This window comes from Piliocolobus tephrosceles, chromosome 6 (assembly GCF_002776525.5).
Source record: "Piliocolobus tephrosceles isolate RC106 chromosome 6, ASM277652v3, whole genome shotgun sequence".
In the NCBI taxonomy this organism is placed as follows: Eukaryota; Metazoa; Chordata; class Mammalia; order Primates; family Cercopithecidae; genus Piliocolobus; species Piliocolobus tephrosceles.
Window position 1 is genome coordinate 111,492,196 of NC_045439.1, and position 23,904 is coordinate 111,516,099.

Consider the following 23,904-nt stretch of genomic DNA (forward strand, 5'->3'; position numbering starts at 1 on the left):
GTATTCACATTGCTCAAATTCAAAACACACAAAATGGTAACCTAAGAAATCTTCCCTTTTACTATGCTTCAGCTATCCTGTTAACCCACAGATAGCCCTGGTGTTAGCTGTTTCTTGTATATCTTTCCAAAGCTAATTTATACATATGCCACCAAAAACATATACATGCATGCGTCTGTATGTGTATATATAACATGTCTTTTGTAACATATATATGCACAAATTCCTTCTCTTTTTAATGCAAAAGAAGATGTATCTCTAGATCCCTTTTCACTTAAAAGATCTTGAAGGTTAGTCTACTGTTGCATAAGCCACCTTCCTTCTCTTTAATTTACTGTATAATAAAGTTCCATTATATGGAAGTTCCATCTTTAAGAGTAGAACTCTTTAGCTAATGGTATCTACTGTGTCCTCATTATGTCACCTAATAGTTTAAATATGCCAGTATTTATTGATTGGTTTTAGTATTTTATTTAAGAAAACCAGGATTGAATTTTATATACTCCACTAAGTTCTCTTTCTTTCATACTTTCTCACACTGCTTTATTGAGCTGTAACTCACATACAATACACTTCTCCTTTCTGTAGTATACAAATGCAGTGTTAGTGCTTTTCCTTTTTACCGAGCTCTTCAGAAATAAAGTGGATTTTTATATGAACATTGAAAATGACATAATCTATGGCAATAAATTAAAAATTATCAGTGTTTTCCTGAAGTCTTAAGCTTTGTGATTGACTAGTCACTGACATTTATAATAATAAACTTTATATGCATTAAAACCTTTTGTAGCCTCTTGACTTTTAGGATATTAACTGTTTTGGATGCCCTGAATACAAATTTTTTTTTCTGGATTTTAAACTTTAGAAGCCAAAAGTTATTTATGTTGTTACTGTTATCTTATTTGGAGAATCATTGTAAGTTTATATGTAATGTTAGAATTAATGTCTTAACAAATTAATATAATCCATTTTAATTGTTAGGTGCTACCCCACTTGAATCTTACAAAGCCAAGCAACCAAATGTGTTTATATTAAGAACTAACTTATTTGGGTTTGATTTTTGGGAAGTAATTAAGTTCTTTTTTTTTTTTTTTTTTTTGAGACAGAGTTTCGCTCTTGTTGCCCAGGCTGGAGTGCAATGGCAAGATCACGATTCAGTGTAACCTCTGCCTCCCGGGTTCAAGTGATTCTCATGCCTCAGCCTCCCGAGTGGCTGGGATTACAGGCACCTACCACCACAGCCAGCTAATTTTTGTATTTTTAGTAGAGACGGGACTTTATCAGGCTGGTCTTGAACTCCTGACCTCAGGTGATCCACCCGCCTCGGCCTCCCAAAGTGCTGGGATTACAGATGTAAGCCACTGCGCCTGGCCTAAGGCTTAATTTCTTAATATATTGGCTATTCTTTTTGTTGTTGTTTGAGACAAGGTCTGGCTCTGTGGTGGTGGTGGTGGTGGTGGTTTTTTAAACTTTTGGTGTAGATGAGGTCTGGCTCTGTTACCCAGGCTAGAGTGCCATGGCTCCATCTCAGCTCACTACAACTTCTACCTCCCAGGCTCAAGCCATCCTCCTAGTTCAGCCTCCTGAGTAGCTGGGACTATGGGTGCATTCCACCAAGTCCAACTAATTTTTGTATTTTTTGTAGAGATGGGGTTTCACCATGTTGCCCCAGCAGCTCTCAAACTCATGAACTCAAGTAATCCACCTGCCTTGGCCTCCCAAAGTGCTGGGATTAGAAGCTGAGCTACTGAGCCTCACCTATTTTGGCCATTCGTAATTGGCGATTGTGCCTGAAGTTTTCCTCCCTTAAGTACAACATTCTGAATGTACTCTGTTTAAAAAAAAAAAAAAATGGAACTCTTATTCTAATACATTTAAATAATTAAGCATAGAATTGGGTTAATTTGAAATGTGCTTGTAAGAACAAGAGAACAGTACTTTAGTTATTTTTATCTAAAAACTAAGAATGGTTACAGTTGTTAGATCCACTCCTTAGGTCCTTTGTTCCCGTGATCACTTAGATTATAAGTACCATAGTTTGGGGCTTTTGGGGAGGGTGGAGGTTGTGGAACTTGAGACTAGAGACTCGCCAATTCCTCAACTCCTCTAAAGACTGGAGACAGCACTAATTAGAGTTCATATGTGTATTTTACTAAAATATCCTTAAGGTTGGCATCTTTTACATAGCTATTTTGTCTTCTCTGTAACTTGCTGTGAGCACTATTGACAAAGGAGTAATAGGTAAGGTAGGAATAGTAAAAACAAAATACTAAGAGGTGGCATATGAAAAAGGAGATTAATTGGGGATGATGAATTATAGGGAAATCATGATTTAAAGGAGGCTCAGTTAAGAGTTAAGTAGAAAAGGGGTCTCAAGATGCCAGTGGATAATCTAGTAAGTTTTTTAGCTAAGTAATTAAATTTTTTCAACCAATAGCAGAACATCATCAGGAAAAGTATTTAGAAATAACTGAAAACTTCCTTCCCTTTTAAGATTAAGTTATACTGTTGTTTTTCTGTGGATTTTTTTTCTTTTTTTGACAGGGTCTGGCTCTGTTGGCCAGACTGGAGTGCAGTGGTACAATCAGAACTCACTGCAGTCTCAATCTCTCAGGCTCAGGCAATCATCCTGCCCCAGCCTCCTGAGTAGCTGGGACTATAGGCATGTTCCACGACACCTGGCTGATTTATTTATTTTTTTAACTTTTAGTATAGATGCGGTCTGGCTATGTTGCTCAGGCTGCTCTCAAACTCCTGAGCTCAAACAGTAATCCCACCTTGGCTTCCCAAAGTGCTAGGGTTATAGATGTGAGCCACTGCACCTGGCCTTTTCTGTGGATCTTATAAATCAACTACACTGTCCTATGAAGTGTGAAATAACAACATAATTTACTTTTTAAAGGGATGTACCTATACCAATCTTGCTGCTATACGATAGTCATATATTTGAGTTCCTTTTTTATACCAGACACTGATTTAGGTGCTATGGATTAATGGCTCCCCAACTCACAAAGCCATACATACTTGCTGCTTCTCAAATATGCCAGGCATGATCCTGCCTCAGGGCCTTTGCATTACTCTTCTCTTTGCCTGGAATTTTTTTCCCCAGATATCAGCATGGTGAGTTCTTTTACTTCATGTCTTCTTACATATCACCTTTCATTGAAGCCTTCTGTCCTATGTGAAAGTTAGCATTTTCTTGCCCCAAGTTTTATTTACTTTATTTTATTCTAAAATTTATTTTTTGCCTCCCCACCCTTGCTCCAACTTTTAAAACATTTTTATTAAAAATGTTTAAGATTGTGGACCAGGTGTGGTGGCTCAAGCCTGTAATCCCAGCACTTGGGGAGGCTGAGGCAGGTGGATCACCTGAGGTCAGGAGTTCGAGACCAGCCTGGCCAACATGGCAAAACCCCATCTCTACAAAAAATATAAAAATTAGCTGGGTGTTTTGTCTTCTCTGTAACTTGCCGTGAGCACTACTGACAAGGGAGTAGTCAATAGTCAACTATAGGCATGCGCCTATAATTCCAGTTACTCGGGAGGCTGAGGCAGAATTGCTTGAACCCAGGAGGTGGAGGTTGCAGTGAACCGAGATCGTACCACTGCACTGCAGTCTGGGCAACAAAGCGAGAGTCTGTCTCAAAAAAAAAAAATTTTTTTTTTTTTTTTAGTTGTGGAAAAATACACTTAACATAAAATTAGTCATCTTAACCATTTTTAAGAATACAGTTCAGTTCTCACCCCAACATTTTATATTTATCTTCCTTGCTTTGTTTTTTGTTCACCTTGGCACTATATTTTCTTTATTTTGTTTGTTGGTGGTTTCCTCTAGCAGAATGTAAGCTCCGTGAGCTCAGGAATTTTTGTTCACTGTATTGCTAGCACTTAAAATGGCATATAGTATGTGAGCAGAGCAGGTATTTGTCGAAGTATAAATAATGCAAAACAAATTTCAAATAGAAGTGCTTTGAAGGCAGTGGTATGGTAGAGAGTGAGAGGAGGAAGTGGTTGGCACTTGAGCTAGGGTGGTCAGAGAATGTTGCTGTGGAGGAAGTGACATTAACTCTGAGAACAGAATGAAAGAGAAGGAACCAAACATGTCAATAACTCTCTAGACAGAGGGAAAGGCCTGAAGTGGAAATAATTTAAAATATTGCTCTGACTGCTGTTTGGTGAAATGATTGAAAGGAGGTCAGGCATGGAAATCCAGGAACCAGTTTGGAGACTACTACAACAGGCTTTCTAGTGCAGATAAGAACTTTGAATCAGATGGCAGCAGTACAAATGGAGAAAATTGGATGAATTCAGGATATTTTGGATGGAGAACTAACACAGTTTATTAATGGGTGAGATGGATGCTGGGTTGGGCAGGGGAATGTGTGGGGAAAGGAGAAATCATGGATGATGAAATCATGGATGATCTCAATTTTTTGCCTTTAGTGGATGGTGAAATGGAGAAACTTAGCTCATGCCTATACTCTCAACTACTTGAGAGACTGAGTCAGGAGGATCAGTTGAGGCCAGGAATGCAAGGTTACAGTGAGCCAACTACATGATCATGCCAACTACACTCCAGCTTGAGGGACAGAGCGAGACCCTGTCTCTAAAATGAAGAAAAGGCCAGGCGCGCGGTGGCTCACGCCTGTAATCCCAGCACTTTTGGAGGCCGAAGCGGGCAGATCATGAGGTTAGGAGATGGAGACCATCCTGGCTAACATGGTGAAACCCCATCTCTACTAAAAATACAAAAAATTAGCCAGGCGTAGTGGCAGGCACCTGTAGCCCCAGCTACTCAGGAGGCTGAGGCAGGAGAATGGTGTGAACCCGGGAGGTGGAGCTTGCTGTGAGCTGAGGTCGCGCCACTGCACTCCAGCCTGGGCAACAAAGCCAAGACTCTATCTCAAAAAAAAAAAAAAAGAAAAAAGATGCGGAAGCCTCAGGAAGTAATGTATCAGTTTAGCCATATTTGCACTCAAATCAGGCCCCATTATTTTCTAATTACTCTGATTTTGTGTTTTGTGGACATGTTCATGTTACTCATAAGTGACTTTTTTTTTTTTTCTTTTTGTGACAAAGTTTTGTTCTCATTGCCCAGGCTAGAGTGCAATGGTACAGATTCGGCTCACTGCAACCTCTGCCTCCCGAGTTTAAGCGATTCTCCTGCCTCAGCCTCCCGAGTAGCTGGGATTACAGGTGCCTGCCACCACACCCAGCTAATTTTTGCATTTTTTAGTAGAGACGGGGTTTCACTATGTTGACCAGGCTGGTCTTGAACTCCTGACCTCAGTTGATCCACCCATCCCAGTGCTGGGATTACAGGATTACCGTGCCCAGCCTCATAAGTGCCTCTTACAGGCTAGATAGTGGGGTAGGTATATTGGGGTTTTGGAAAGAATTAAGATGCTCTAAGAAGCCTATGCAACATAGTGAGACCCTGTCTCTACAAAAATTAAACAAAGAAAAAAAAAGAAAGAAAAAGCCAGGCATGGTGGCATGTGCCTGTAGTCCTAGCTACGCAGGAGGCTGAAGCAGGAGGATCACTTGAGCCCAGGAATTCTAGGCTGCAGTAAGTTATGATTGTGCCACTGTGCTGCAGCCTGGGTGACAGTAAGATCTGGTCTCTAAAAAAATAAAAATAAAAATAAATACATTAAAAAAAAAAGATGCTCTTGAGTTCAGTTGGGAGAGAGACAAACATGTGGACTTGCTAAATATTAAAGTTTTGAATAAGGTAACTCAAGAGCATCGAAATTCAGTGTGGCATTGAGGCTAGGCCTAGCTTCCCCACACTTACCTAACACTGAATAAGTCTTTTAACCTTTGCTACATTGGATGATATCTCAGTGTTTAGCTTGCTTGTTCCAGTCCTTTGCTCATTTTTCTTTTGGCTTGTTTGTTATCAGTATATTTGTGGGAGATTTATCTTAAATACTAGGCATATTAAGCTCTTTGTTATACTGCTACAAGTATGTTTCTGTTTCGTTTTTTGTTTTTTTTCTTAAGTGTGCAATAAGGGTAAAAAAACCTTTATTGATTGATTGATTGATTGATTGAGATAGTTTCTCACTCCTGTCACTCAGGCTGGAGTACAGCGGAGTGATCATGGTTGATCTCCTGGGCTTGGGTGATCCCCCTACCTTAGCCTCCTGAGTAGCTGGGACCACAGATGTGTGCCACCACGCCCAGCTACCTTTTTATTTTTCTGTATTTTGTAGAGATAGGGTTTTGCCGTGTTGTCCAGGCTGGTCTCGAACTCCTGGGCTCAAGCAGTCTGCTAGCCTTGGTTTTCCAAAATGTTGGGATTACAGGTGTGAGCCACCATGCCTGGCCTAAGACCTTTTAAGTATATGTAACAAATAATTAAGAAATAAAGAATAAAAATACAATAAACATCCATGCATTCTCCACGTCTTAAAAACTTAAGACAAATTAAATTTAACAGAGCTTAATTGACCAAAAAACGATTTGCAAATCAGGCAGCCCCCTGAACCAGAAATAGGTTCAGAGTGACTGGTGCTGCTGTGTGGTTGAAGAGGATTTATGAACAGAAAAAGGAAAGAGACATACAGAAAATGGAAGTGAGGTACAGAAATAGCCAGATTGGTTGCACCTTGTTGTTTGACTTATTTGAACATGGTTTGAACAGTTTGCTCCCTGTGAGTGGTTGAAGTATGGCTGCTGTGACTTAGCTACTTGTTACAGGAGTCGGTTATAGGTTATAGTCTGTTTAAACACCCAGTTAGATTATAGTTAACCATATACAGAGAAACCTTTAGGCTGAACTTAAAATATATAGGGAAGCAGCATTAGGCTAAACTTAACGCTTGGTATGATTATTATTATTATTTGAGACATAGTTTCACTCTGTCGCCCAGGCTGGAGGCTGGAGTGCAGTGGCGCGATCTCAGCTCCACTGCAACCTCCGCCTACTGGGTTTGAGCGATACTTGTGCCGCAGCCTCCTGAGTAGCTGCGATTACAGGCCGACACCACCAAGCCCGGCGAATTTTGTATTATTAGTAGAGATGGAGTTTTGCCATCTTGGCAGGGCTAGTCTCGAACTCCTGACCTAAGGTGATCCGCCAACCTCAGCCTCCCAAAGTGCTGGGATTACAGGCGTGAGCCGCTGTGCCTAGCCACACTTGGTTTTAATAGGATACCTTTATCTCTGTTTTTTGTTTATAGTTTGAGAAAAGTTTTATGGGAGGCAGATAGTGATAGTGAAGGGCAGACTTTGGAGTTAGACTTTGTTGCACAAATGATATCCTTTGAGTTATTGCGAGATTAAAATGAAAATGTATATATATGTATATGTGTATTGTACACATTTTGAATTGCTGTAGAATATGGCAGCATTTTATTGGGGGAATAATACTGCTATTGACTTGAGGCTTATATGGTAGTTAATTTTTTTTTTCTTTTGACTCTTTAATTTTCTATTGAAAATTAAATTTTATAATTAAACTTCAAAGATGACTTGTAATTTTAACATTTTACCTTATTTTATTTTATTTTTTATTTATTTTATTTTATTTTAATTTTGAGACAGAGTCTTGCTCTGTCACCTAGGCTGGAGTGCAGTGGCGTGACCTCGGCTCACTGCAACCTCTGCCTCCCGGGTTCAAGTGAATTTCATGCCTCAGCCTCTTGAGTAGCTGGGATTACAGGTGCCTACCACCACGACCAGCTAATTTTTGTATTTTTTAGAGAGACAGGGATTTGCCATGTTGGCCAGGCTGGTCTCAAACTCCTGACCTCAAGTGATCCACCTGCCTTGGCCTCCCAAAGTTCTGGGATTACAGTTGTGAGCCACCACGCCCAGCTACAATTTTAACTTCAGATCCTGAGTTCCTCATCATATATCCTTATCTCTCTCTATCTTTTTCACTTGAATTTCAGTTAAAATAACTTTAAGATATGAACTTGCCTAAAATGACTAGATTTCCTTTGGTATGAATTGTGCCTTCACCACATACTTACTACCTGTATAACTTTTTGGCAAGTTATTTAACATCACTTATCTCCTAGATTTCCAGTAAAAGGCATGCAGAATTATAGAGAAATGAGATAGAGACCGTTCTTTTGTTGAATTAGTTGGTATAGGTATTCAGATCTGCTTGCTTCAGTATTCTTTTCTTATTGTTTCATTTACTTTTAACTATCTCCCTTTGTCTTTTGTCTTTGAGATGGGGTTTTGCTCTGTCGCCCAGGCTGGGGTACAGTGGCACAATCTTGGCTCACTGCAATCTCCATCTCCCGGGTTCACGCCATTCTCTTGCCTCAGCCTCCCGAATAGCTGGGACTACAGGCACCCGCCACCACGCCCGACTAATTTTTTGTATTTTTAGTAGAGACAGGGTTTCACCATGTTAGCCAAGATGGTCTCGATCTCCTGACCTTGTGATCTGCCCGCCCCAGCCTCCCAAAGTGCTGGGATTATAGGCGTGAGCCACAGCACCCAGCCTATGTGGTCTAAGAATGCCATGCAAACAGATTTTAGGGCATCTAAGTATTATTTCTTTATTTTTATTTTTAAAATTTATTTATTTATTTTTACTTCACTATGTTGCCCAGATGGCCTCTTGGGCTCAAGGGATCCTCCCTCCCACCTTAGCCTCCTGAGTAGCTTGGACTACAGGCACGGGCCACTGTGCCTGGTTCTCATTGTCCTTTTTTTTTTTTTTTTTTTTTTTTTTTTTTTTGAGCAAACACGATCATTGTTTAATGAAATGTTGGAAGGATGGTGAGCTGAAACTCAAATACTTGGGTGATTCACCCATCTTCTGTCCCCTCCCCTGGAACTAGAGAATTAAATCAGGAAAAAAAATGTGGAAATCATACAACCAAGAAACATTTTGGACTCATTATATAGTCATCATTCAGTCCAAAGATAGAATTAGAGTTTGAGAGAATCTGAAAAATTGAGTCAAAATATAATCATAAATTTGGTAACTTTTAAAATTAAAGTGGGCTTTGGGTAACCCAGTATCAGACCTTTTTTTTTTTTTTTTTTTTTGAGATAGGGTCCCACTCTGTTGCCCAGGGTAGAGTGCGGTGGTATAATCACACCTCACCGCAACCACAACCTCCACCTCCCGGGTTTAAGCGATTATTGTGCCTCAGCTTCCCGAGTAGCTGGGACTACAGGTGCCTGCCACCATGCCCGGCTAATTTTTATATTTTTAGTAGAGATGGGGTTTTGCCATGTTGGCCAGGCTGGTCTTGAACTCCTGGCCTCAAGTGTTCTACCAGCCTCAGCCTCTCAAGGTGCTGGGATTTATAGGCATGAGCCATTGTACCTAGCCATTTTCAGACCTTTTTACAAGCATCTCTTTTTAAATAAGAATTGGCATGTTGATATAGTCTTTGAAGTAGATACTGAAAACAGTTAATTTCTGGATAGGTAGCTGTTTTTCTGCATAATTTCCACCTTTAACCTCTTCTACTTCACCAGTTCTACCTACTGTTCTTTGGGTCTGGAAGGAATCTACATTATCTGTCAAAACATAGGTATCTTCAGGGTCTGTGAAAGTCTACATTTTGCAACCACAGAATGGCTATGGAATACATACTAATTCCATTTGGGAGAAAGTTGAGTGTGTGCAAGAGAAAAGATACTTGATACAGAGAAGTGGCAGAGATTCTAAAATTTTGCCTACTTGGAGAATCAGCAGTACCCTTAAGGAAACTCTGTAACATTGTAGTACATAATCTTCTATTTAGCTAGTGCACAGACTACTTAATAGTTCCAATTCTTTGGAATACAACTTCAGACATAAAAGTAAGCTGAAAATCTAAAACTGGGTAGGAAAGTAACTGCCACAGGGTTCATCCATGTGCTTTACCTCTGAGTAGACTATAAAAGCTATTCAAGAGCCAAAATTAAAACATTGGTGTTAAACACTCCCAAGTTATTTTGGGATCCTTTTGAACTTTTTGTTTGTTTTTGAGACAGAGTCTTGCCCTGTTGCCCAGGCTGGAGTGCAGTAGTGGGATCTCAGGTCACTGCGATTTCCATTTCCCGGGCTCAGGCAATTCTCCCACCTCAGCCTCCCAAGTAGCTGAAACTACAGGCCCATTCCACCACACCTGGATCATTTTTGTATCTTTTATAGAGGTGGGGTATCACCATGTTGCCCAGGCTGGTCTCAAACTCCTGGGCTAAAGCAATCTGCCTGCCTCGACCTCCCAAAGTGCTGGGATTATAGGCGTGAGCCACTATGCCCGGCCTGAACTTTTTTTTTAGTCACAGGGATAGCTTTTGTCTATATGTGCATACAGATATTTGAGTGATTGCCACAGTAGGGCTCTGATGGGGGATACAAAAATGAATACAAGTCTTTTTCTGTGTAGACACTCAAAGTTTGAAGGAGCTAATAAAATTTTATGAATAACTGAAAGAGAGTAAGTTGCTATAAAGGAGGCACAGTTAAGATGTTCTGGGAGCTGAAAGACTTTGTGGCAGATTTGAAGCAATATGTGGTAGAAGGTACTTCTAAAGGTGGGTATCCTGACAGCAGCAAGAAGTGGGACCTAATAGCAAAGGAGATGCTGGAATAAGCAGCAGTTACAAAACTATACTGACGGGTCAGTATAAAACTTGGTTGCATTAGAAGACATTGCAGAACTGGAAGTACACTAACATTTATTGAACTTTTCCTGTATGCTAGGCAGTGGGCTAGATGCTTTCATTTCAGTCCTTATAATCATAATGAGTGACCCAGAACTTTCAAATGTGATTTGCTCCACTTATCAGAAGTAAAGTTTATAAATTTTTAAAAATCTGTTTTTTTTCTATTAAAAGATTCATATATCAGAGAAAAATGCAAAAGATGAAAGCCTGGAGTTTTCCAAATACTCCCTTCAGAGATAACCACTATCAGAAATTTAGTGCATATTTCTCGACCGTTTTTTCTGTACTATACTAATGTAAAAAATTAGCAAGCAGCTTTTTCACTTAGTAATGGTTTGGATGTCTTCTCATATCAGAACACACAGATGTGTTCCTTTTTCTTTTCTTTTTCCCTGCTTTTGAGAGACAGTCTCACTCTGTCACCTAGTCTGGAATGCAGCGATCGTAGCTCGCTGCAGCTTTGAACTTCTAGGCTCAAGCAATCCTTCTGCTTCAGCGTCCCAAGTAGCTGGGACTATAGGCATGTGCCACCACACCTGGCTAATTTTTAAAATTTTTTATAGAGAGTCTCCCTATGTTTCTCAGGCTGGTCTTCAACTGGCCTTGTGCGATTTGCCTCAGCCTCCTGAAGTGCTGGGATTCTAAGTGTGAGCCCCCACGCCTAGCCACGTGTGCTGTTTCTGATTGGTGTTACATGAACTGGTTAAACTGTTCCTAAAAAGCTTACTTGTAATACTGGCTTTTTTCTGAGGTCTGATAAAGTTTCTTTTGCTAGCCTGGTGTGAGTTCTCTCTTTGAAGATAATAAGCTGCCTTTTTTTTCAGCTTTGACTAACAGACCTTTTCCCTGATAGAGGTTAAATCAGTAAAATGGCCGAATTGGATTTGCATCAGAGTTTACTTTATAGCTAGGTTTCCCCAAATATCCCTGTAGTGTTTGGATTTAAAATTTATAAAATGTTATCAAGTCAAGAAACGTAAGAGACTATTGTTCAGTATATGTGCTGCCCAAGTGAGCACAAGACCATGATTCAGTATTATTTTTAGAACTGCCTTGTAAAATGAAAATTATATAATTATTTTTTTGAGACAGAGTCCCGCTGTGTCGCCCAGGCTGGAGTGGCACGATTTCGGCTGGCTGCAACTCCGCCTCCTGGGTTCAAGTGATTCTCCTGCCTCAGCCTCCAGAGTAGCTGGGATTACGGGTGCCCGCCACCATGCCCGACTAATTTTTGTATTAGTACAGATGAGGGTTCACCATGTTGGTCAGGCTGGTCTCGAACTCCTGACCTCAGGTGGTCCTCCTGCCTTGACCTCCCAAAGTGCTGGGATTACAGGCATGAGCCACCACACCTGGCCTTAAATTATTTTTAATATTATAAGCTGATATCAGTTTAGGCATCAGGTGGTAATAAACTCTTAACTATTGGTAGTAGTACTTAGAGCTCTTAACTATTCAACCATTAAAGTATATTGCCTGTGGACTTTCTGTGTTGCATTGGTAGATTGCTTTAAGCAATTTAGATGAAGTAAAAGAAAATTAGCTGGGTGCAATGGCTCACGCCTGTAATCCTAGCACTTTGGGAGGCCAAGGTGGGTGGATGGCTTGAGCTCAGGAGTTCAAGACCAGTCTGAGAAACATGGCAAAACCCCGTCTCTGTAAAAACAATACAAAAATTAGCTGGGCTTGGTAGTGCGTTCTTGTAGTGCCAGGTACTTGGGAGACTGAGGTGGGAAGATTGCTAGAGCCCAGGAAGCAGAGGTTGCAGTGAGCCAAGATTGTGCCACTGCACTCCAGCCTGGGTGACAGAGCCAGACACTATCTCAAAAAAGAGAGAGAAAATTTGCACAAAAACCTGTGATACAGAGTGTTAAGTACTCAGGGTATATTAGAATTGAAAATGAGAAAATTGACTTTATCTTTGGGTTCTTTTGTATTGCTAGCCTAAATGTTGTCAGTGAATCATAAAATGCATTAACGTTCAGGACAAAAGAGAGCTGCTAAATATATTGACGCAGTAAGATGAACATAAAAGATTCAAGCGAGAAACAAATACAGTTATTTTGATTTAAATATGCATGCTTGGATGCCAGTAATTGGGTACATGTGGGATTAATCAAGTAGAAGTTCTTGAGAAAGGGTTGAGTAGAAATATGAAGAAAAAAATACAGGTTAGCAGAAAGGATTACAGGAGGGAGACTTCTTATTTAGGCTCAAAGATAGTATAGATTTTTAGCAACATACTAAATTTATTGTAGTTCTTTTTCAGAAAGAAAGCTTTCATTTGGTCAGCTTACACTGCCTTTTTTTTTTCTCAATCCTGCTCCTTATGTATATACTACTGAATTTGTAAGATCAAAATTGCTAGTTCCAGTACAAAAAAGTCCTAAGCAACATCTCAGCATTGTTTTCAGTAAACTCTGATGACCCTAATATGTTGATATAATGTTTTGGTTTTTTTTTTTTGAGACTGAGTCTCGCTCTGTCACCCAGTCTAGATCTCAGCTCACTGCAAACCTCTAACTCCTGGGTTCAAGGCATTCTCATGCCTCAGCCTCCCAAATAGCTGGGATTACAGGCATGCACCACTGCATCCAGCCAATTTTTGTATTTTTAGTAGAGACGGGATTTCGCCATGTTGGCCAGGCTGGTCTTGAACTCCTGACCTTAGGTGATCCACCCACCTCGGCCTCCCAAAGTGCTGGGATTACAGGTGTGAGCCACCATGCCCAGCCAATGATAACAATTTTTAATTTCTTAAAAAAGGGTTATTTGGGATAACTGTCCTTTTTTAAAAATTATTTTATTTTTAAATATATTTATTTTTTTAAGTTCCGAGGTACATGTAAAGGATGTGCAGATTTGTTACATAGGTAGAGATAATTGTTGGCTCCTGAATTGTCATTGCAAATTACAGTTAACATTTAGAACCCTTACGTATAATAGTATAAATTGGGAAGTCATTTCTGGGAAACCTTTTTTTAATATGCTAAAAATTCATACGTAGTCACAAAAACAAATGAAAATAGAAAATGAATCTTTTTCTAAACATTTAATTCAAATAGCATATAAAGCTATGTTGTGTTTTTGCATGGACTCAACTGCTTTATGCTTCACAAAATATTTCAATGAAGCCGGGCACGGTGGCTCACACCTGTAATCCCAGCACTTTGGGAGGCTGAGGCGGGCAGATCACAAGGTCGGGAGATCGAGACCACGGTGAAACCCCATCTCTACTAAAAATAGAAAAAATTAGCCGGGCCTGGTGGCGGGCGCCTGTAGTCCCAGCTACTCGGGAGGCTGAGGCAGGAGAATGGTGTGAACCCTGAAGGCGGAACTTGCAGTGAGCTGAGATCGCGCCACTGCAGTCCAGCCTGGGCGACAGAGCAAAAGTCTGTCTCAAAAAAAAAAAAAAAAATATTTCAATGAAGTTTAGACTTACCATACAAATTTCTTCAGTGTTCTAAGGGCTTCCAAATTGTAGTGGCTATTAGGAGCATCTGTGTAATGCCTCATAAGAAAGTCTTTGGTGAATGCTGGGGTGAGAGTGGTTAGTTTTTATGGCAATTTCTTTATTCTTTACACTGATGCCACATGCAGTCAGCTGGGTCTCCACCAGGACTTACAGTCATTACTGTGGGGATCTTATTTATCGTCAGAAAGATGATAAAAATGGGGAGTGGCAAGTAAATTGAGGTTCACCTCCTTTCTAATGTGAAAGGATATTCAGTGTTGGCTTCATTTTGTGTCTTTCTGAATTGATTAGCAGCAGGGTGGTGAAGTAGAATAGTAGTGATTCTGAAGTTCTTAGTTATCAGTGGCAGGCAAATATTATAATAGGCTCATCACACCAAAGAGGTGAGACTGAATAGCTAATTCTGACCTTAAATCTTCATTGGGGATTTCATATCTACATGGTTATTACAGTTGCAGATCTGAGGAATTAGAGGCTCTTCTGGATAAAATAATATCTTCTACATCTTTTTCTGCCTCCATCATAATCCATTCCAGTTGGCCCATATAAGATCACAGTTTTCTGTTTTTTTTTCAGACAGAGTCTTGCTCTGTCGCCAGGCTGGGGTACAGTGGCACAATCTCGGCTCACTGCAACCCCCGTCTCCTGGGTTCAAGGAATTCTCCTGCCTCAGCCTCCCAAGTAGCTGGGACTACAGGCACGTGCCACCATGCCCAGCTAATTTTTTTATTTTTAGTAGAGACGGGGTTTCACCATGTTAGCCAGGATGGTCTCGATTTCTTGACATCGTGATCCGTACACCTTGGCATCCCAAAATGCTGGGATTACAGGCGTAAGCCACCGTACCCAGCCAAGATCACAGTTTTTAATGAAAAACTTTTCTCACAGATAAACTTGAAATAATTTTGAGGACAAGGTAAAACTAGCATTTGTTTTCCATGCTGCCTGAGAGGCTTGTAGTATTTATTGCATGCAAGTGGAATTCATTTGACCTGTGCATCTGAATTAGTTTTAAAATTGGGGTTGTCTTTCTTAGACAAATTCAGAGGTCATCCAAAGATAAAAGTTAAAGGAGGGAAGTGTTACAGCTCTTTTAGAATTTGTCTAGCAGGCTTTCCAGTTTTTGCTGGAAAGCCCCCTTCCCTTCCCCCCCCCCCCCAAAAAAAGTTAAAGGATAATTAAGATAAATAATGTGTAAAATAATTTTAAATAAAATGAAGAGAGTAGTAAAAGTATGAAAAAATACAAAACTACTCATCACTAAAGGCTGAGCAAAATCTTTTAAAATTAAAAACATATGCTGTGAATAATTCCGAGCAGGAGTTGGCACATTTTAAAAACACAGAGGTTCAAATAGTAAATATCATAGGCTTTGTGGTCCATATGGTCTTTGTCACAGCTACCCAGCTCTGCTATTATAATGCAAAAGTAGTCATAAATTATAGATAAATGAATGAGTATGGCTGTATTCCAAAAATATTTTATTAAGGAACACTAAAATTTGTTTCATATTATTTTACACATCACAAAATAGTCTTCTTTTATTTTGAACCATTTAAAATGTTTTAACCATAGGAATTTTAGGATTATGTTTCTATTTTTATGAAAAATAATGTTGGATTTTTTTTTTTGTTTTGTTTTGTTTTTTGGAGACAGGGTCACGCTCTGTTGCCCAGGCTAGAGTGTAGTAGCTCTCTGTAACCTTGAACTGCTGGGCTCAGGTTATCCTCCCGAGTAGCTGGGACTGTAGGCACATGCCACCACACCTGCCTAATAAAAAATTTTTTTTTTTGTAGAAACAGAGTCTCCCTATGTTGCCCAGGCTGGTCTCAAACCCCTGGGCTCACCTGATCCTCCTGTCTCAGCCTCCCAAAGTGCTGGGATTACAGGCTTGAGCCACTGCGCCCAGCCAGTGTTGGGATTGCATTGCATCTGTAAGTTGTTTTGGGTAGGATGGACATTTTAACAGTATTAACTCTTCGAGTTATTTATTTGTGTCTTCAATTTCTTTCATCAATGTTTTAATAGTTTTCAGTATACAAGTCTTTCACCTCTTTGGTTAAATTTATTCCTAAGTATTTTATATTTTTAGAGCTATTGTTCTCTTGATTTCTTTTTCAGATAATAAGTGTTTAAACCATTCTTAGCTTGCAAAGGTGATGAGTTGGATTTGGCCATGGACCATAGTATACTGTATCCTGGTACAAAGGAAAGGGTTAAATAAGGGTTGTAGGATAAAACCACCAGAGCCTAAAACCTCAGAGTGTGGCATGCAAAGATGGCTTGATATAGCAGAAAGAGTCTTTGGGGCCAAACTGACTTGCTAGTTTTAGGAATCCTCTTTCCTGATCTGTTTAAAACTGGAAAAAAATAGCTATATTTATATGGTGGTTGTAGTAGTTACCTTTGCTGTATAACAAACCACCCCTAAAAGTTAGTGGCCTAAATCAGTAAACATTACTCTTACAGTTCCGTAGTTGGCTGGAATGTTCTTAGAGTCTGGCCTGACCTAGATAGGACTAGATTGTCTAGGTCCTAGAATCTAGGATAGCCTTACATGTCTGGGGCCTCAGACTGAGGTGCTTAATGTCCATTTCCATGTGACCTGTTATTCTACAGGAGACTAGGCCTAACTTGTTTACAAGATGGTAGAAAGATCCCAGCAGTAAGAGAGAGCAAGCCCCAAAGTGCAAGAAAGTACAAGCCTCAGCATGCTGTATGTTTGTTACATTGGCCAAAGGAAGTCACATGAGTAAATCCAGAGTTAATGTGGGAAGGGATCAGAAAGGTGTGATTCAGTTCAGTAATTGCAACAGTCTGCCACAGTGCCTAGCACCTAAAGAATTCAGTAAATGTTAGAGCCTCCTTTTATTTGTCAGACAAGTGAAGAATCTGCCAGCTGTGATGACTCATCTTTTTTTTAGCCAGTCCCTAGTTTTCTTACATTATAGTCACTGTTCTTGAAAGCTTGCTATATGTCATTTTAGGGAGATGAAGACAATCCTAGTAAACTTTTGAGAGCTGACCATGTGCAGGAACTATTCTAGGTTTTTGACATATATCCTTTTTTTCCCCCATAAATTCAGTGAGTGGGTATCCCTCAAATGTGAATGGGCCCTAGTGTCTTGGGAGAGCATGCATGTACTGTTATTTAATTCCCAGGACAGCCATGTGATAGTTGCTCATTTGGTCATTTTACAGTTTGAAGAGCCCATACACAGAGATTAATTAATTAAAATTTGCCCAAGGTCATGAGTGATGATGTTTTTAAGCACAGGCAGTATCAGAACCAGAGCCCTGTTACATGCTTGTTTGAGAGGAGTAAGTGCGTATGACAGCATACTAAAGGATAGCAATTAAGCAGGATTAAAAGATATTATAGTTAAATGCATTTATTGAACACTCACGATTTAGTTTTCACTTTATTTACCTATTTTATAATTTTTGTCAAAGTGTGGTCAGATTAAGCTTTTGGTCATTCACTCTTAAGAATGATTCAGGTTAAAAGAATGCTATCTAGTGGCAACAAAAGGTGACAGCAAGCATGGGGGAAACAGATATTTCATTTATGTGTTGTCGTTCTGTCTTTTGACTTGAATTTCCAGGGATGAAAAATGCAATTGTTTGTGCCTTTTTTTTTTTCTTTGAAGGTAGTAGAGAGTATTCTGAGTTAGTACTTTAAAGTACACACAGGCAAATTTTATATAATCCATTCAGTAAGTATTGTGTGCTGGCTGCTATTGTAGGTAGGCATTGGGAAAAGGGTTATGAATAAGACAAGGACTTATGACTTAGATTCTAGTGCAAGGGACATAAACACAAAAGGATAATTTTAGATATTTATTGGTACTATAAACAAAACGTTGCATGCCAGACAAATGATTAAAAAGTTAAAAAAACATAAAATTTTTTAAAAAATAAAACTTGATAGGATGGAGTCTTGAATCATTTTTTTTTTAATTTCAGCCATTTAAGTATCTTCTTTGAAAACCATGGTGCTAGATGCAACAGGATAATTAAATATGAGTAAATGATTAGTACTTAATTGTTCTCAGACATTATATTGATGTTTATATTTGTAGTAGGGATAGAGTTTGCAAGGCAAGGATAAGTGAAATACATGTGAATAACTAATATAGGACTGAATAAGGTAAATGCATTAAGGAAACGTAAATAAGCCTGGGCGTGGTGGCTCACCACCTGTAATCCCAGCACTTTGCAAGGCAGGTGTGTTGAGCTCAGGAGTTTGAGACCAGTTTGACCAACATGGTGAAACCTTGTCTCTAAAAATAGAAAAAATTAGCTGGGCATGTTGGTGCATGCCTGTAATCCCAGCTACTTGAGAGGCTGAGGTGGGAGAATCGCTTGAGCCCAGGAGACAGAGGTTGCAGTGAGCCAAGATTGCACCATTGCACTCCAGCCTGGGCAACAGAACGAGACTCTGTCTCCAAAAAAAAAAAAAACATAGGTAAGTCTTATTTGGCTAGTGATTATGTCACCACTATTCAAATACAATGAATAAAGGGCACTGTAGTGCCCAATAATTTAGCCCTGCATTAATAATTTGCTATGATTGGCAACTAGAATGGGCTGATATTTACATTTTAGTTTTCTCTCCAAAGATATGCTTGCAATTTTCTTCATCTCCTTCCAGTCAGTGAGTTAACAATATTGATTTTGAGGAGTTTGAGACCAGCCTGACCATCTTGGTGAAACCCCATCTCTACTCAAAACACAAAATTTAGCAGGGCATGATGGCGGGTGCCTATAATCCCACCTACTTGGGAGGCTGAGGCAGGAGAATCGCTTGAACTCGGGAGGGAGAGGTTGCAGTGAACCAAGATTGTGCCATTGCACTCCAGTCTGGGCAACAAGAGCGAAACTCCATCTCAAAAAAAAAAAAAAAAATACTGATTTTGTTGTTATAACTGTACCCTAAGGATGGTTAAACAAACAAAGAAAAAAGGTTATTATGTTTGAGCTCCCCAAAAGGGATCTACAAGAGGTGGTCTAGCTAGAAAATACCAGCTAGAAGAATTTGAGAAGGGAGTAATACGTTTTTTGTTTTGTGTTTTTTTTTTTTTTTGGACATAGAGTCTCACTTTGTCGCCCAGGCTGGAGTGCAGTGGTGTGATCTTGGCTCACCACAACCTCTGCCTCCCAGGTTCAAGCAATTCTCCAGCCTCAGCCTCCCGAGTAGCTGGGATTACAGGGGCCCACCACCATGCCCGAGTAATTTTTGTATTTTTAGTAGAAACGAGGTTTCACTGTGTTGGTCAGGCTAGTCATGAATTTGTGACCTCGGGTGATCCACCCGCCATGGCCTCCCAAAGTGCTGGGATAACAGGTGGGAGCCACCTCGCCCAGCCTAATTTTATTATCTTAAGTAGTTGTATATATAATAATTTCATCGTAAATTCTTTCAGTTGTTTTTATGTACTTTATTTTGATGTATATAACGGAGTTTCACCGTGTTAGCCAGGATGGTCTCAATCTCCTGACCTCGTGATCCGCCCGTCTCGGCCTCCCAAAGTGCTGGGATTACAGGCTTGAGCCACCGCGCCCGGCCTTTTTTTTTTTTTTTAAAGATAGGTTCTGGCTCAGTCGCCCAGGCTGGAGTGTGGTGGTGTGATCTCAGCTTATTCAACCTTCTGGGCTAAAGTCATCCTCTCGCCTCAGCCTCCTAAGTAACTGGGACTACAGGCGCACACTACCATGCTGGCTAAATTCTGTATTTTTTGTAGACAGTTTCACCCTGTTGCTGATCTCGAACTCCTGATCATCAAGCGATCCACCTGCCTCAGCCTCCCAAAGTGCTGGGATTAGAGGCTTGCGCCACCACTCCCAGCCAAGTTCTGAAATTTGACACAGTCGTATAATTCACCACAGTCAGGACATAGAACATTTCTATGAACCTCCACAAAATTCATTTGTGCCCCCTTTGTAGTTAACCCTTGCTTCACATTCTAGCCTTTGACAAACCACTGATCTGTTTTCTGTCCTCAAAATTTTGCCTTTTCCAGAATAAAATATAAATGGAATTATAGACTATTTCTGGACTTTATTCTTTTCCATTGATCTATTTGGCAATCCTTTCACCAATACTACAGTGTCATCATTACTATAGCTTTATGTAGTATTTATTACTTTCATCATGTATTTATTTCTCTTATGGAATGAATATTTTTAATTTGAGTTAATATTTTGTTAATGTTTATCATTAGTATTTTAAAGTTAAACTTTTTTTTGCGACTACTGTAGGCTCACATGTAGTTGTAAAATAATTGTTTCCTGGCGGGGAATGGTGGCTCATGCCTCTAATCCCAGCACTTTGGGAGGCCGAGGTGCGTGGATCATCTGAGATCAGGAGTTCGAGACCAGCCTGGTTAACATGGTGAAACCCTGTCTTTACTAAAAATACAAAAATTAGCCAGGCGTGGTGGTGGGTGCCTGTAATTCCAGCTACTTGGGAGTCTGAGGCAGGAGAATCACTTAAACCTGGGAGGTGGAGGAAGTTGCAGTGAGCCAAGATCTTGCCACTGAACTCCAGCCTGGGTAACAGGGAGACTCTGTCTCAAAAAAAAAAGAAAAAAATAGTTTCCCCCATGATGTTATCTTGCAAAATTATAGTACAGTACCACAACCAGAATATTGACATTGATACAGTTATAATACAGAACATTTCTATCACTGCAGGGCTCCCTCACATTGCTGTTTCTCTTCAGATTTTCAATTTTCTGAAACAAATATGACTTGAAATCTGTATTGCCAGTAACTTTCAAATTTAAAAACCTTATTCAGGTTCTGTGATTCATGAAGTGAATTTAACATACGCAAATGTTTATAAAGTGATCAGTGTTTAATAAATATCTAGCACACCTAATAGTAGATTGCCTTTCCTTATCAGTGGGATTTGCCTTGGATGCATATAATTGAAGTGTTTAATGGCATAAACAAAATAGGAGTTTTTCTCTTGTGTAAAATGAATCCAGAAGTGTGTAGTGTAGGGCTGGTATGATAGGTCCACAAAGTTGTCAGGAACTCAGGGTTTTACTTGTTTTCTGCTTCATCATCCCGATGTTATAACAATCGTTTTCAGTGTTCAGGATGGCTCAAAATAGGGGAAAGACAAGAAGCCTTTTCCTATGCCTTTTTCACATTGAGGCCAGTTAGTTTGAAAATACTGTTACTATGTTGAAACAAAAGATCACTTGTCAAATCTGTGGTGGCTTTTCATATTTAATGTGTTGTTGTCTCTGATCATAAAATGTTAACCTTGCTGTAAGGAGGCAAGACTGTCTTACATGTTTGTGCCAATGTGCTGGCTGACATAAAGCTGAGTCCACAAACAATTGAATACCTATTTATTTGAATATACTAGTTGGAATTTTAAAGTTTTTGGTAGTTTTAATTAATTTGGTTGATTCTGTAGCCACACTAATTAATAAGGCTTTAATAAGATACTTTTGAATACTAAGGAGGTTAAGCAGCATATTAATAATATCCAGATGTTTGGAAACTAATTAGAAATATGTAGGGTTTAATCCATGGATTTTGTGTGTAGAATTTTCTTTCTAAAGATTTTTGTGACTGGGCTCAGTGGCTCATGCCTGTAATCCCAGCACTTGGAGAGACTGAGGCAGGAGGATTGTTTGAGGCCAGGAGTTCAAAACAAGCCCGAGCAACATGGCAAAAACCCACCTCTACAAAAAAAAAAAAAAAAAAAAAAAAATTAGCTGGGGATGGTGGTATTCACCTGTAGTCCCAGCTACTTAGGAGGCTGAGGTTAGAGGATTGCTTGAGACTGGGAGGCAGAAATGGCAGTGAACCAAGATCACACCACTGCACTCCAGCCTGAGCAACAAAGACCCTGTCTCAAAAAGAAAGAAAAGATTTATTTGTATTAAATATATCTTTAATAATGGATTTAGTCTTCAGTAAGAATCTAGTGATTATTATCTTGTGATATTTAGACTTATAATAGGTCATGCCAGTTGGAGAGATAATAAGGTCTGGTTCTGTAGTCCATAAAGGGTCTCAGAACAGTTAAAAATGAAGCATTCTTTTTAGGCTAGGCATGGTTGCTCATGCCTGTAATCCTAGCACTTTGGGAGGCCGAGGTGGAAGGATTGCTTGAACCCAGGAGTTTGAGGCCAGCCTGGGCAACATAGCAAGACCGTGTGTCTACTAACATTCTTTGAGCTACATTGATGTATTTCTCTAAAAAAGTGAGGAATTGTAAACAAAGCAATCCTTTCCTGACTTCTTTTTTCTCCTTGACAAGTAATCAACATAATTCACAGTCTTTTTGTGTGAGTAGCTGACTCGCTTGAATGCTGTGGTTTCTTCCACTTAAAATGAGGTATCACATAACCTTAATTTAAGGTTTTTGTTTTTTAACTGTAAACTTCAAATCAGTTCACTGTTAGAAAATATCGACTTAATTGTCCAAGCATAATATTTTTTATAAATATACTTGCACCTGTATTACTGGAAAATAAAGGTTAATGAGGCAGAATGGGGAGCAGATGTGAAGTATGCTATAGATTCAGTGTATTCCATTTTTGGAGACCCAAACAGAAGGTCAATCTCTTATTTCAAGTAGGTCTTCCCAGGCTTCTTTCCCTTTGCTGTTAACTATTTGCCTTCTACCTCAAATACCTTGTAGAAATTCTGCATATGTCTCAGTTATAGAAAGTTTTACAATTTGCTTTTGTTTCATTGAATTTTTGAGATATAAATTTAAATTGCTACTAAAAATAGTTTTTTATAGGAAAGTATATACATTCCAGATTATCCTTATAAAAAGCTATTTCCAGCTGGGCGCAGTGGCTCACTCCTGTAATCCCAATACTTTGGGAGGCTGAGGTGGACAGATCACCTGAGGTTGGGAGTTTGAGACCAGCCTGACCAACATGGAGAAACCCCATCTCTACTAAAAATACAAAATTAGCTGGGCATGGTGGCACATGCTGGTAATCCCAGCTACTTGGGAAGCTGAGGCAGGAGAATTGCTTGAACCCAAGAGGCAGAGGTTGCAGTGAGCTGAGATCACGCCGTTGCATCCCAGACTGGCAACAAGAGTGAAACTACATCTCAAAAAAAAAAAAAAAGCTATTTCCATGTTCAGCTTATTATAGATTTATGACTAATTAATGTTGTGCCCTTATACTGTACTTACTCCCATTCCACAGTCTTGCTTTCACTCTGAAATGTTTAAGTTGTTAGCACTTTAAGGAGCCTCACATTGCCTGGGCTTAAAATTGTGAAATGCCCTTGGGTCAACATAATCCTTCCATTCCCTTCAACTCTAGTAGTAGAGTGGAAAATTAGAAAGTATATGGGCTTGAGAGTCACACAGTTAAAGTTTTGGCTGTACCATTACTGGTTGTGTGACTGAGATCAAATTATTTAAATCTGACCCTGGGCAGGATGCAGTGGCTCACGTCTGTAATCCTAGCACTTTGGGAAGCAAAGGCGGGTGGATCACAAGGTCAGGAGATGGAGACCATCCTGGCTAACACCGTGAAACCCTGTCTTTTCTAAAAATACAACAGTTAGCTGGGCATGTGGTGCATGCCTGTAATCCCAGCTACTGGGGAGGCTGAGGCAGGAGAATGGTGTGAACTCAGGAGGTGAAGGTTGCAGTGAGCCGAGACTGCGCCACTGCACTCCAGCCTGGGCAACAGAGCGAGACTCCATCTCAAAAAAAAAAAAAAAAGAAAAAAGAAAGAAAAAAAAAATCTGAGCTGAAATTTCATCTTCTAGAAAATGTATAACTTAGGGAGTTGATA

The 23,904-nt window shown here is 39.7% G+C and overlaps 1 protein-coding gene and 1 non-coding gene across 4 annotated transcripts in view; both read left to right on the forward strand.

Moving 5' to 3' along the window:
• BAZ1A (bromodomain adjacent to zinc finger domain 1A) overlaps window positions 1-23,904 on the forward strand; it is a 128,665-nt gene that overhangs the window by 15,397 nt on the left and 89,364 nt on the right. The window lies entirely within an intron of this gene.
• Window positions 15,188-15,249, forward strand: LOC111552957. The gene has a single exon (XR_002734785.1). It is a non-coding gene; the product is annotated as a U7 small nuclear RNA (small nuclear RNA).